The sequence below is a fragment of the Microtus oregoni genome, unplaced genomic scaffold (genome assembly GCF_018167655.1).
Source record: "Microtus oregoni isolate MIOR12 unplaced genomic scaffold, Mior012 000004F_ref0000308, whole genome shotgun sequence".
Lineage (NCBI taxonomy): Eukaryota > Metazoa > Chordata > Mammalia > Rodentia > Cricetidae > Microtus > Microtus oregoni.
In genome coordinates, this window is record NW_024543063.1 from 57,364,854 (window position 1) to 57,380,020 (window position 15,167).

General features: G+C 44.2%; 1 protein-coding gene across 1 annotated transcript in view; it reads right to left on the minus strand.

Annotated features, from left to right (window-relative positions):
* Positions 1-12,683, minus strand: part of Nup93 (nucleoporin 93) — a 103,099-nt gene extending 90,416 nt beyond the window's left edge. Inside the window, exon 1 of the mRNA XM_041650065.1 lies at positions 12,615-12,683. The gene's annotated coding sequence lies outside the window, so the exon portion shown is untranslated. The remainder of the gene's footprint in view (positions 1-12,614) is intronic.
* Positions 12,684-15,167: the final 2,484 nt, after the last annotated feature.

Sequence of the window (15,167 nt, forward strand, 5' to 3'; positions counted from 1 at the left end):
GCTCCAAAACCACAGAGAAACCCTTTCTCGAAAAACCAAAAATAAAATAAAATATAAATGAATGAATGTTTTTAAGGTATATGATGCATTTTTTCAAATACAGACATTTAGCATCAGCTAGGTGGCTCAGCCCTGGCAATGTAAACCTGAAGATCCAATCTAGATCCTCTGTGGAATGAGTGAAACAACTGCCACCTCGAATCAATGTGATACGGAAGATCCCTCACAGACATGCCCACTAATCTGTCTCCTACATGATTTTAGATCCTGTCAATTTGGTAATCAATAGAAACTATGTGTTTGCCAGAGCAATAGCTAGAAATATATTGTTAAAGAAATATTCAGCAGCCAGAATAAAGAGAAATATTCAGTGGCATCAAGATTTATGTGCTAAACTATCACTATCATTTTATTTTAATGTGTGAAAAATTAACAGTGATCTAGTATCTAATAAAAGACTGATGGTTAAGTAAAAAGAAAAAAGAAAAGGCCTTCAGCTCTATCATATGGAGGCATTTTCCAAATTGAGACTCCCTCCCCTCTGATGACTCTAGCTTGTGGCAAACTGACATACCCAGCCAGACATAGAATGAACTCTCTCCTTTAAACTATCTCTTGCCAGGTTATTTGGTCACAGCAAGCAGAAAATTAAGTAAAACTGCCATACAATGCATATATGGTAAAATGAAGTCATTATATAAAGATAGTGAAAATAGTTCAGTTATTTCAATTCAGGTGCAATAAAACGTGGAATTTTAATTATGAAACAACATGGTCATTTCCATATTTTCTCAAAGTAACCACGTTAAATAATCAAATCAGAAAAGAGCAGAAATCTAAATATTCAAACTACTGAGCACTTCTAAACCATTCTAAGTCAGTGTCCTCATAAAATGGGACCTTTAGCAGTCTTCTAAGTGGCCTCAATCTTGGTCTCAAGATATTTCTGCTTGTTGTATAAAAACGTTCTCACCTGTTTCTGGTACTACTAGCTTACTGGTTTCTCTCCTTTTGCTTTTAAGTCCCATCCACAAGCAGAATACTCCTTTTCACCTACCGGGCCTTATGACAACTCCCAAACTGAGGGTTCACCGAGTTATTTAAAGACTACTACATGGAGCATGGCTGGCACGTGCCTATAATCTAAGCATTTGGAGGCAGGAGGATGAGGAATCCAAAGCACCCTTGGCTATTGATTACCAACTGAAAGGATGTATAGTCATCTAGGATGCAAGTTTCGGGACACACCTTTGAGGGATCGTCTGGATTAGGTCAGTGTCTGGGTATTTCAGAGACGAACTATCTACAGTGGGTTAACTGAGGCAGCCAGACCCAACCTAAATATGGGTGATACATCTCCATGGCCTGAGATCCTGTACTAAGTGAAAAGGAGAAAGCCAGTGAAACACAGTATTCATTCTTCTTCCTGACTGCAGATGCAGTGACCAGCCCTCAGTTCCTGCCATCATGACTTCTCCACCAAACTGAGAGCCCGGAGAAACCTCACTCACATTGCTTTCATCACAGTACTGTGCCACAGCAACCAGAAAAGTAATATAGCTACAGTTTGCGGCCAACCTGGACTACATAACATTCTCAAAAGCAAAAAGGACCATTGTGTCATCCCAGAAATAGCTACTATTCAGTAGCTCTGTTTTGAACCTGTTCTTCCCAGAACACATTCCAGAGACCAGAGTCTTCAGAACCTCCAAACTGAGAAGAAACAAAGGGAAGCATAAAAGACCTCAGAGCTAGCCAGCTCAAGTGTGGCTAGTCTCCTAGAAGCAAGGGAAAGGGAACGATTATCTCAGGCTTCGTAGGCCAGTCTCTGTCACTACTCAACATTGTCACTGTAGCTTGACAATAGCCACAGAGAACATGCAAGCAAGTAAGCATGTCTGCTTGCCAGCAAAACTTAATAACATATGTTACAGTTTGAATTTCATATTACTTTAACATGAAATATTATCCTTTTAGAGTCTTTTCAATGATTTAAAGACATGAAAACCCTTCGCAGCTTTTCTAATCCTGGAAGTGTGTCTAAACTGGTAAGTCATGGTTTGATGCTAGTGCTAAGCACCTGGCTAAGTCACACATGCACTAGGCTCTAATAGTGTAAACAGGTGCAAATGAAGGCTGGGGATGCAACTCAGGGTAAAGCACTTCTCTAGCACACACAGTCCTGGTTCTGATCCCCAGTGCTTTTAAGTAAAAGATTAAATGAGGGGCTGGAGAGATGGCTCAGAGGTTAAGAACATTCACTGTTCTTCCAGAGAACTTGGGCTCAATTATTAGTTCCCACATGGTGGCTCACAACAGCATATAACTCCAGCCCAGGAGATCTGATGTCCCTTCTGGCCACCATGGGCACTGTATGCATGCACATGGTGCACAAACATACATTCAGAAAAACATTCCCACACAAAAAATAAAAATAAACCTCAAAGCCCACCTCCAGTGACATACTTCCTTCTAAACAGTGCCATCAATTGGGGACCAAGTATTTAAATGCTCACAACTATGGAGGGACATCTCATTCAAATCACAACTCACATCTATATAATCAAACAGTACTCAGTACCAGCATAATTCTAATTTTATCATGTACCCCAAATACTATCTCTTTCAACCACAAAGATCGTCCACCCTTAAAAAAAAAAAAGGCAATTAGCACTACTATATTTTGGGAGATATTGTCAAAGACAGACATTGGGAGTTAGGAAGATGGACTGGTGGATAAAGAATGTGCCTGCTACGCAAACATGTGGATCTGATTCTGGACCTCCCCCCCCCCCCCCCCCAACAACCACTTAAAAAGCCAGGCCTAGTGGTATATACCTTCATTCCCAGCACTGGGAAATGAGGAAGTAAGGATTAGGGGAAGGAAGCACTCTGCCCTACCAGTCAGTCTAGGCAAATGCACAAGATCCAAGTTGAAACATAAGTCTCAAAGAATAAAATGGAAAGTAGTAAAAAGAAGACAACCAACACTGACTTCTAGCCTCCAAAAAACCATGCGTGCACACACACATGCACACACACACGCACACACATGCACACACGCGCACACACAGGCGCACACACACATGCACACAATGGGAAATTTATACATAGCAGGCAGCTAGATTTCTGAGTTCAAGGCCAGCCTGGTGTACAAAATGAGTTCCAAAACAGTCAGGGCTACATAGAGAAAAAAAATGTGTGTGTGTGTAGTGCAGGGGGAGACACGACCCACAAAGAAAAGCAGTAGTATTTTTTGTTTCGTTTCTTTGTTGCACAGAATCTCATTAATTCTATAACCACTAGTCTGGAAATTATTAAGTGGCCCAGCGTGGTTTTAAACACAAGGTGATCCTTCTGCCTCAGCCTCCCAAGTGCTAGGATTACATGTATGAACTGCCAAATCCACATAGCAAAATTAACTTTAAAAACTTTAAACAGTTAAAAAGAAAAAAGGGCTGGATAGTTCCCTCAATGGTTAAGAGGATTTCAGCACCCACATGGCAGTTCATAACCACCTATTAACTCCAGTTTCAGGGAATCCAAGCCCTCTCTGGCCTCACTGGACACCAGAAATGCATGTAGTGCACGTTCGCACATGCAGTCAAAACACTTAACACACACACAAATTAAAATTTAAAAAATTTAAAACTACTTATACACATAAAAGAATTATAATAAACCTAATGGGGGTGGTGTAAGGAGACAGCTCAGTGGTTAAGAGCACTTACTGTTCTTCCAGAGGACCTGAGTTTGATTCCCAGCACACAATGGTGGCTCACAACCATCTCTAACTGCAGTTCCAGGGGATCCATGGCTCTCTTCTGGCCTTTGAGGGCACTGGGCACACATGTGGTACACAACATACATGTAAGCAAAACACTCAACAAAAATAAAAATAATTTTTAGGAGCCAAGGACCTGTAAAATGGCTCAGGGGATAATGGTGCTAGCAGCTAAACCTGACAGTCTGAGTTCAGTCCCTGGGATCACATGGTGGAGAGAACCAACTCCTGAAGGCTGTTCTTTGACCTCCACATAAGCAGTCACAGCTGCAATTACGTTCACATTTGCACTTGTGACCACAAATGAGTGCATACATAATACGAAAATAAAATGCAATTGAAAAAAATGTTAATTATGGTTTTGTGTAACTGTAAAACATTGGAACTAGGAGGATCTGGGGAAACAGAACACTGTCCCACAAGCATAAGACCTAAGTTCAAATCCCCAGAACCCAAGTAGAACCCTGATACTTAGTAAGAGTGTCTGTAATAGCACAAGCATCTAAAATCCCAGCATTCCTAAGGGGAGACAGCAAGCAGAGACAGAATTCTCAGAAGCTAGCCTGGCATACTCAGCAGAAAAAAGAACAAAGACTCCATCTTAAACATGGTGGAAGGGGAGAACCAACACCAGAGGCTGTCCTCTGACCAACATACATGTCGCCATGGTATGTAAGCCTATATTTACACACAGATACACATGTGTGCATGTACTCTTAAAAACAAGGTTGTTGGATAATTCTCTAGACATAGTCTTCTGGGGAACCCACACAGAAAAGGATCTGGGTAAGCACTGCCCAGGAAGACTTGGTGTCTGCAGTAAGGAATGTACAGTGTCAGAAAATGCCACTTGTATTAGTTCATCTCCAGGTAGCAAGGAGAGTAACCCAATAGCACACAAAAACACAAATGAACTTTCTAAGGACTTTACATAAGGAAATTTCTGGTGAACTCCAGATTGTTGGGGCAAAGTCCTAGCTAGAAATAGAAAGCACGAGAGCAGACCCCAGGAGCTCCACCCCACACCCACCCTCTCACTCTGGAACTGCACTGTGCAGGGTAATTTCTAAGCGACTGCCCTCACTGCCACATAGACACCGTCTGTCTTTAGACTCACCTTTAAACTCCTCAGAAGGAGCAGTCCTACTTTAGAGGTGACACAAATTCTTTACCCTAGGAATAAAGCAGGCTCCATCTTCCAGCTGGCGTAAACAGACAGGTGACCAAGGCAGTCTAAAGGCCCCTGACTGGTTCTCACCTATACATAACTTTGCCTCCTAGGGCCATGTGTCAGTGTTCTGAGTCACTTTTTGTGGTGGGTTGAATAGAAATGGTCCTCACAGACTCATGTGTTTGAATGCTTGACCTATAGGGAGTAGCATTATTGGCCTTTTTAGAGGAAGTGTGTCACTGTGGGGGCAGGCTCTGAGGACTTATATGCTCAAGATATGCCCACTGTGGCTCAGTCTCCTTTTCCAATTCCATGTCTGCCTGCATGCCACCCATCATGACGATAATAAACTAACCCTCTAAACTGTAAGCCAGTTCCAGTTCTCCTTTATGAGTTGCCATAGTAATGGTATCTCTTCACAGCAATAAAACCCTAACTAAGACACTTTTGAATGTCACAATTTCAGTAGAAGACATATTATTGTTATGTAGAGAGTGGAGGCCAGGGTTTCTGCTGAACATCCTATAACACACACCTCTCACAAAGAATTGGTCCAAAATATTAATAGTTTCTAAGCTGAGAAACCCTTCTGTAAACCAAGATAGGTGTCTTAGTTAGGGTTACTACTGCTGCGATAAAACACCATGAGCAAAGCAACTTGGTGAGGAAAGTTTTATTCATCTTACCATTCCACACCACAGTCCATCATCAAAGGAACTCAAGCAGGCAGGAACCTAGAGGCAGGAGCTGAGGCAGAGGCCATGGAGGGTGTTGCTTACTGGCTTGCTCAGCCGGCTTTCTTATAGAATCCAGGACCACCAGCCCAGGGATGGCATCACCCACACTATAAATCACTAATTAAGAAAATGCCCTACAGGCTTTTTTACAGCTGATCTTATGGAAGTATTTTGCTATTTGAGGTTCCTTCCTCTCAGATAACTCCAGCTGTGTCAAGGTGACATAAAAGTATCGAGCACAGTAGGTTTCAAAGGTACACATAGAGACACCATGACCCCTGGAAAAAGTGCATATGTTTTTTAAATATCAGAAAAACAATATAGATTTACTAGGCAGTAACAACAACTTAAGAGGGGGCTGGAGAGATGGCTCAAGTGGTTAAGAGCACTGCCTGCTCTTCCAAAGGTCCTGAGTTCAATTCCCAGCAACCACATGGTGGCTCATAACCATCTGTAATGAGGTCTGGTGCCCTCTTCTGGCCTGCAGATATACACACAGACAGAATATTGTATACATAATAAATAAATAAATATTAAAAAAAAAAAGAACAACAACTTAAGAGCCTTCCCCCTCAAAATAATTTAAAAATCACTGTATACCCCAAATTATTGCATTTTGTGTTTTTTAAGGTGGTATATACCCTAGTATATCATACAGCAATGGAAAAGATCAAATTATAGTCTATACTACCAGCAAGATTCCCTCTCAAAATGAAGGAGGCAAGCTACATGAGTCTAGTTAAAAACAGAAAAAAACTAATCTATTGTGCTAGAAATCAGAATACTGGTTACCCAGGGGCTCAGATGGAGTACTGATGAGAAGTGAGCATAGCAGACCCTTCTGGGTACTGTGGACTGAATTGTGGCCCTTCAAAATTATGCCAATGGAATGACATAAAGAAATGAGGCCTTTGGGAGGCATTAAGTTTAAATAAAGTGATAAATGGTAGGGCCCATAAGATGCACTTGGTACCTGTCTATGAAATCATAAAAGAGCTAGCCTTCTCCCATCCACTCCCCCAGGCATTTGCCAAGGAGAGACCATGTGTGCACAGTGAGAGCAAGATGGTAGCCATTAACAAGACCCTCACCAGCATCCAACCATGCATAAACCTCCAATTTCCAAAGCAGAAAGATAAACCCTTTCAGAAGGGTGAACTGTGTTTGGTCTTTTCTATTTGTACACTGTGTTTTGTTTCGTTCTGACAAGATCTTGTCGTGTAGCTAAACTGGCCTAGAAAACAGAATCCTACCTCTGCCTCCAGAATGCTGGGTTACAAAAAACCAAGTCCAGTTGAAATTTCTGGTTAAGCACCCAACCTTTACCCGCTGATCTATCTTATCAGCCTCAAAGAAACTTTCTGAAAGAAACAGGTAGGTATTAGACATTACTACTAATGCCTAGTAAAAACTTTGAAACCAAATTCTATTCACCTCCTACCTGAACAGACCAAAAGGAACATTTAGATTCTTACAAGATGTTCCAACTGCAGTTGCTGGGTTCTCACAAGGCCTGGCTGTCATTCCTTAAGCTCAAGCCCTTGTGCGACACTAGGCACTGCCTCCTGTCAGCCTACTGTTTTTCTGACATCACTTTTCTTATAGTGCTCTTGCTCAGGAACCCTCTTGGGCCCCACTCACAGGGATGCATTCCAGCGAGACTGCTTTGGACTCCGACACCAGATCACCAGATTTACTGTCCATGAACATCCCTTTACTTGCCCTGCCCTGGCTTCTATTCACACTTTTACCAAACAAAAACAATCACTCAAGCTCCAAACAGCTAGTTCAGCTGTTTTGAGACTCTGGGCAAGGGAATTACTCCCTCTGTGACTCATCTTTAAAACTCACTCCCTCCCCTGCCACATAATAACCATTCAATAAATAAACATTAGTAAGGTCAATTCAAGTCTCAACCTAATACTATGGTTTAGATAGATGTGTGTTATGGTCAAAGTATGCTAAGATCAATGGGCTAAGAGCTTGGTCCCAGTGTGGCAATGTTTAGAGTGATGGAACCTGTAGGAGGTTGGGCCCAGTGGGAAAACCCTCCCTGTTCCCTGGCTTCCTGTCTTACCATGTGACTCCCCCATGTGTGTCATGATGGTACCTACCATGAGTCCATTTATTCTTAACACACACAAACACATATGAGTCCACTTCTGTTTATTCCACCACTACCATTCTACTCCACTTGCACACATCACATCCAGGTGACACAGTAGCCTCCAGGGTTGGTTTCCCTGTTCCTAACATTGACACCTTCACTACCCAGTATATTTTCTGCCTAGCATGCTCACGGCCCTAGTTTCAAATTTCAGAACTACAAAAAAAAAAGTGGGTTTTTTTTGGGGGGGGGGGCTAACTAAACCTTCACTAACTCATATCATCTGTAAACTACAGTCTAGCCAGATGTGATGGTGCCTGCCTGTAATCCCAGCTACCCAGAAGGCTGAGGCAGGTGGTACTCAGCAATAGGGCTTGTTTAGCACGCATGAGATCTGAGTGTGCCGTGAGATTCCACCATCTGTCCCTGTACCGACCCCTGCCCTCCTGCTACACTTTTCCCCACGACTATGTGCTTTGGCTCTATGACCTCCTGTTGGTTCTTCAAATACACTAAACTCATGGCTGTCATTGGCTTCTACAGTCACCACTTCGTCTGCATCTACAGTGCATTCGTCCCTAAACGTCAATGAGGCTTACCCCTTATTCCATTCGGTCTCTGTGCATGGGTCTTCTTTATGAAGAAGCTAAGACACTCCAGCTAAATCAGTCCCACACCTCTATACTCTACCCTTAAAGAAGTTAATCAATACCAGGCACATGGCTACTTGTTTGGTAATCCAACATCTACGTCCTAGTAGGATCCTGGAGTCTGGTGTACTTGTCCTGCTTGTTTTCACAACACCAATTTCTAGTGTCATGAACTCATACACCAAAGACACTCCAAAATCACTGTTAGGAGAGGGGACCTTTAGTGGACCTTACAGACCAACACAGGGATTTAGGAAAGAAATTTCTGGTAGTGTCTGAGATTTTTCTGGTAGTCTGGGGGATTAGGCTACTATTTGAGTGCACTGGTGGAGTACGTGTGCAGTGGCCTGAGGTGGCTGACTGGGGAGAGAGAGCGACTGTGGCACAAGTATGGGGATCTGAGTCTGCATCCTCGCAGTCACATATAAAGCTGGGTGTGGTGGTACCAGTCTGATCCCAGCACTGAGGGAGGTGGACACTGACAGGTAGATCCTGCTGATCCATTGGACAACCAGTCTGGCCAATCGGTAGGCTCCAGGCTCAGTGAGCGCCACTATCTCAAAAACTGCAGTGGAATGATAGAGACAAATACCCAACAGCTACTTAAAGCACCCTGACTTCTGACATTCACAAATACACACACATGCATGCCTCAAACACAAACAAAATGTGAGGCTACAAATATTTCAAGCTTTAGGTTATTTGAGACAGAAGAGATACAGCTATGGAAAGACCATGAAGGCAAAACAAAGACTCCTGCATCTCTGAGTTATGATTCTTTCTCCAAAGCAATTATTTCTAATTCTCCACCTGATACCGGTACCTGCCTGATCTATGGGTGCCAGCAACAATTCCAGCTCTTCACCTTGGGTCCCTGTAACAGCCAATTTAGCCAGAAACCATCTGCTCCCTCTCACCTGAGCCCATACTATCTCCAAGTTTACTTCTCATACTGTTCTGACCTTGTGCCTTCCTCCTGATTACCTCAGCAACCTCCCATTTCTTCTAACTCATTCTCTCCATGGCCAAAGTGGCTGTTCCGGAATACCTCCCACCTTAGACTCATCAGGGGCACCTTCAACCCCCACATAAGTGTTCAGGCTTTGACACAGCTGCAACCTTCAACTTCTCCCAGCCATACCTTGGCAGTTCTCCGCTCCTGGGGCACCTTATGCAGTTCTCCCCTTCGCTCTCCAGTACTTGTCAGGACATACATCCCCACCCCAGACACAGCGAGCTCCTATGCCTACTTCCAAGTCACAGGGCAGGTCTTCCACCCCAAAGGCCCTTCCTGATTACTCTGAACCTTCTATTTGCTCCTCCCCAGTGGAGTCATTGTGACCATCTTTTTCCAGAAATGTCTTCCTGTAGGAGAAGGTTCACAGGTACTTAACTCTGAACCCCAAGAAGCAAAGTCTGCTAATTAAAATGACCTGTAATCTTAAGAGACCTGGGTCCTCTCACTTCCTAATCTTTGCTCTGACACCTCCTCACCGCCTCGATACAGCTACCTTGTAGGTTGAGGAGCTTGGGGAGATGGCTCAGCAGTTAGGTTTACTGTTCTTTAGAGAGTCCTAATTCAGTTCCCAGCACCCACACCAAAGATTTACAACTGTCTGAAACTCTAGCTCCAGGGAATATGACACTCTCTTCCGGCCTCCATGGAAACATACACATATAGAATACACACAGCAACACATGGGGGTTGGGGTCCAAGCTCACCACAGCTCCAACTGTCCCCGTTTCATGGTTTTTACACTTGCTGCTCCCACTGCCAGAAAATTTCTTGCTATTCCCATGGTTTACTTTTGTTTCATTAAGGTCTCTCTTTCAATATCCCTGTCCCTTCCTCCAATACAAGGGATCAAACCCAGAGCCTTGCTCATGGTAGGCAAGTGCTCCTTACAGTTCTAGACCTTTAAAACTAGTCCTGAACTACATTTTATATTTACGTGTTTATTGTTTATTTATGTGATACCTTCAAAGGAATAGCAAGGGTGTCTCATTCACCACATCTTCAAGCCTATGATATCAAAAACATTTGTTTATTTTATATTTATTGAGCACCTATCTACTCTACTGTGTGCCAGACCAAGGGACTAGCCACTCATGTTCTACAGGGAGAAGACAAACAATACATGGAACATGTAAAAGCTAACTGCTAAGAACAATTAAAGCAGTGAAGACAGGAGTCTTACACCCTTCACGCACCTCTAATAAAAACTCCAAGTAAGAAGACAGGCAAAGCAGACATCCAACTGCAAGAGCAAAGCCCTGAAGTCAAAACATGTCCAGCAGCTGTACAGGAGGGTAGCAGACAAAGAGAGCGTGGGTCAGATTACTTGAAAGGCTTACAGCTTACTGAAGCACAATCAATAAAAACTCGGAGAGAGAAATTGGGGTTCAACCTCAAGATCCGAAAAGCAAAGCAGCCAGCCACTGGCTCTTACCTCAACCTCAGTTCAAAATGGTGATCCTGCCTCCAGGATCTTTGCCTTTGAGATCTTCAGGCTGAACCTCAATTTCTCTCTCTGAGTTTTTATTAATTGTGCTTCAGCTCACTACAGGGACCTTATTTTTTATCATTATTACTATTAGTATGAGAAGACTTACTGGAGAGTTAGGGAAAATGAGGATTCTTCAGACAGAATCTCACTTGTAGTCCAGGCTGACCTCAAACTTGAAATCCTCCTGCCTCAAATTCCTAAGCACCAGGATGACAAGCATGCACCAGCACATTCAGCTTGGGAGTGGGGGTATAATCTGGCGAGCTCTTTAGCTGCTGGTGATAAAGCAAGGCAAAAGCAGGAGGCACAGACGAAAAACTAGTTCAACAATGCAACTGAGAAGTGATGGTGACTTGTGCCTTGGTGGCAAACACTGAATATGGACTGGCGGGAAGAGAGGGAGCAACCAATGAAGACTCAAAGATTGCCGGTCGGACCCTTTTTATATCACTAAATGAGAGAAAATGGAATGAGGGACTAGGGGTGTAGCTCAATGGTACAGTACTTGCCTAACAAAGCCTTGCAATCTCTCCCAAATACAAGAAGAGGAGGAGGAAGGGGAGGGCAAAGGAGGAAAAGGACAGCAGCAGGCAAATACTGCTAGACTTCATTTCACACGAATGTCACCCCAGCACAGAGGAAACTAAGATGGGAGGATCAAAGTTTAAGGCAGGCCTAGGATGCACAGAAGAAAACCTACCTCCCCCCAAGTAAAATATTTAAATCAATCAATCAATCAATAGGCTGAGGAGCCGTTTGGCGGAGGAAAACAGAAGGGAGTTTGCTATCTTTATGATGTTTCAGCAGGTGATCAATCTGAAGATGTTTAAGGGTCAAGGAGGAGCCTAGGCTGAAAATATAAATACAGGCTCTTAGCCTAATGCACAGGAATTTAAAGCTAGGAGAGCTCAGCATAAATTAAAAAAATAAAAATGCCCAAACACACGGACAGTGGCTAAATGTGGAGAAAAGATGCTTGGGTATTTTTATGAAATAAACGAATGTTCCTAGTACAGTTACAGGTTTGGGGTACAGACACAACACAAAATGTGTCCCCAAACGGAATTCCAGCGCTGACCTCTGCTTGTGTTGAAAGCCATCTATGGGGGGCAGGACTGGGCCAGGGTCTAACATAGACCATGCTGTCTTCAAACTCCCTTTGACAAGCGACAGCAAGCCCAACACGCTGTGATGTTCTTTCAAAAGGAACCCAATATACTTCGGGATCCCTTACAGAAGACAGGATTCAGGGTACCCAGAGACAGGTCAGCCAGCCGGAGTGGCAACCATTAGCATCCTTTTGGATTATCAGTAGAGGGGACAAGAGTTGACAGGGCTTCGCTGGGTCGTCTCCCTTTACTCGGAAGAGCCATTCTCTGGAAGGACGACCCCAGCCCCCCAAGAGCGCAGCCAGGCCCGGTGACGCCTGGCAGCCGTGAGCGCGGGTGGGCGTGGCGATCGCGCCCCAGAGGGGAGGACCACGCTCGGAAGAGCCTAGTCACAGCACTCGGTGAGGTGTCGCCGGGCGGCGTTCCCAGCTGACTCAAGACTGGAAGCGCGAGCCTCGTGGCTACGAACTCCGGACGGGGTTCCGATCAGCCTCCGGGCCAGGCCAAGAACCCGGGGCCACGTGACCACCCGCGGCTCGCACTCCTTACCTGGCTCTGCCGCCGCTCTGCTGTCTGCTCCCGGCTGAGGCACTACGCCGCCGCCGCTTCTCGCGCCGCTCGCCCGCGCTTCCTGATTGGCCGAGGCGGTCCGCTCCCAGAAGCCCCTGCGCGTTGGGCCGCCAAATAAACTTTATGGACACCCGCGAGAGCAGACACGGACATGGGCGGAGCCTGAGGCGGAGCTGTCGTTGCAAGTTAGTCAAGGGAGCTCCGCCCTCCTCCCCGCCCACGTGGTTGGAGTTGACGGGACTAGAAGAAGCATTTCCGCAGTCCCCCTAGCTGGACAAATCTAGAGAGATCTGCCATCCTCTGTAGAGTTCCAGCCAAGTGCCAGGGCTTATTCTAGACGGTCAGGACGTGGTGACTTCCACCGCCAAAAGATCCTTGGTTTCAAGCAGTTCTCAGCCTGGGCAGGGAAATAAAACATAGGTAACTGCAGGAGTTACTAGGAGAGCTAGGAGCTGAAATGCAAACTAATTGAAGAAAATGGTTGAATAGCCAGGGAAGGCTTTTCCTAGGTGACATTCCGACTAAAAGGTGGAAGATGAAAGCATGTTTCAGGGTTTCTAGGAGAAAAGCCTGTGGTTTGGCAGCCTGAACAAGCTAGCCTGGGCTGCCCATGCCTATAGGCCCGTTAGAGAAAAGAGCAATGGGGAAATGCAGAGAAAAGAGATTGCTTCAGTGTGGCCACTACAGGAACAGGAACAAAATGTGTCACTGGGATATACAAGGACACTAATGGAGATTCTGAGTCTGGTAGGCAGAAGAAATTTAAAAGCAGACTCAGAAGGAAACTAAAGGGCAATTTTGTTGGGAATTTGAGAGAAAAATAACAGGGCAGGCAAGCTATAAATCTCAGCAATTGCTGAGAGGAGAGACCTGAATGAGAGGATGTTTAAGTTAGAATTAGAATTAAAAAAAAAAATTCAAAAGAGGTCGGGCAGTGGTGGTGCATGTCTTTAATCGCAGCACTTGGGAGGTAGAAGCAGATAGAACTCTGAGACCAGCCTGGTCTTTAGAGTGAGTTCCAAAACAGTCAGGGCTACACAGAGAAACCCTGTCTCGAAAAAAAACCGAACAAACCAACCAACAAACAAAACAGACAAAAGAGTAGAATTCAAAAGGGGAACAGGCTTAACTCTGAGGATCTGTAAGTAACTGTATCAACCAACAATATGACTTCTGGTGTATTTACACCTCCTATCCCCTTAGCATCACGGGGTGTGTGTGTGTGTGTGTGTGTGTGTGTGTGTGTGTGTTCTGGTCCCCAAGGTCAAAAGAGGTCATCATATCCCCTAGAGCTGAAGTTACTAGTGGTTGTGAGATGCAGATGCTGGGTACCAGACCCAACAAGAGCAGTATGTTGAGCCATTGCTTCAGCTCCCATACTACCTTTCAACTGTTAAAGAGGCATTTTTCAGAGTGCACAGTATTAGGCGCGTCTAGTCTTTCAGTGAAGGTCACAGTCATGATATAATAATGAGGAACATGTAAACACAGGCCTAGACAAAGTTGTCATCATTAGTAATTCTAGTTTGCAAGATACCTACGTGGTAAAGTGTTATCTTAAACTTTGCTTTACATACTTAGGTAACATAAATTCAATTAACATACAAAGAAACCGACACTAATTAGCATTATAGCTGCACAGAAATTCTTTCTGCATGCGCGTGTATGTTCGTGGTATAAATTTGCATATGTCCAGGAGTGTGTAAGCGGGTAAGTGCACATGTTTGGAGGTCAGAGGATGGTGTAGGATGTCTTTATCCCTCCACCTTATTTTAAAACAGTGTCTCTCACTGGTGAGCTCCAGGGTCCACCTATCTCTGCCTCCCTCCCCTTAGCACTAGGGTGAGAGAAGCTTGCCACCACCTGGGGCTTTTACTCGGGCACTGAGGAGCAGAACTTAGATTCTTATATATATGTGGATTGTTTTTATTCTTTACTCTTTTGGGGGCCCACCACCCAGCTCCCAAATAATCACACGGAGACTTGTTATTACTTCTAAATGCTTTGCCTTAGCTTGACTTGTCGCTGGTCAGTTTTTAAGTTATCCCATCTTCCTTTCGCATCTGGGCTTGTACCTCTTTCTTTCCTATATTCCTTTCTTTCTTTCTTACTGTGTGGCTGGTGGTGTTGCTAGGTGGCTGTCCCCTGTCATCCTCTGCCTCTTGCTTTTCTGATTTTCCCCTTTTCTTCTCTCCTATTTATTCTTTCTGCCTGGCAGCCCCCGCCTATCCCTCTCCCACCTAGCAATTGGCCATTCAGCTCTTTATTAAACCAATCAAGTATTTTGGGCAGGCAAGGTAACACAGCTTCACAGAGTTAAACAAATGCAACATAAAAGAATGTAACACATTCTTGCATCATTAAACAAATATTTCACATCATAAATTGAATGTAACACAGCCAACTAATATTCCACATCACTCATATTTGTGCAGTAGGTACTTCACCAATTAAGTCTTCTTGTCAGCTGAAAAGTTTTCATCAATTTTTATTACACTAATTAATGTGCCGTGTGTGTGCACACGCAGGTAT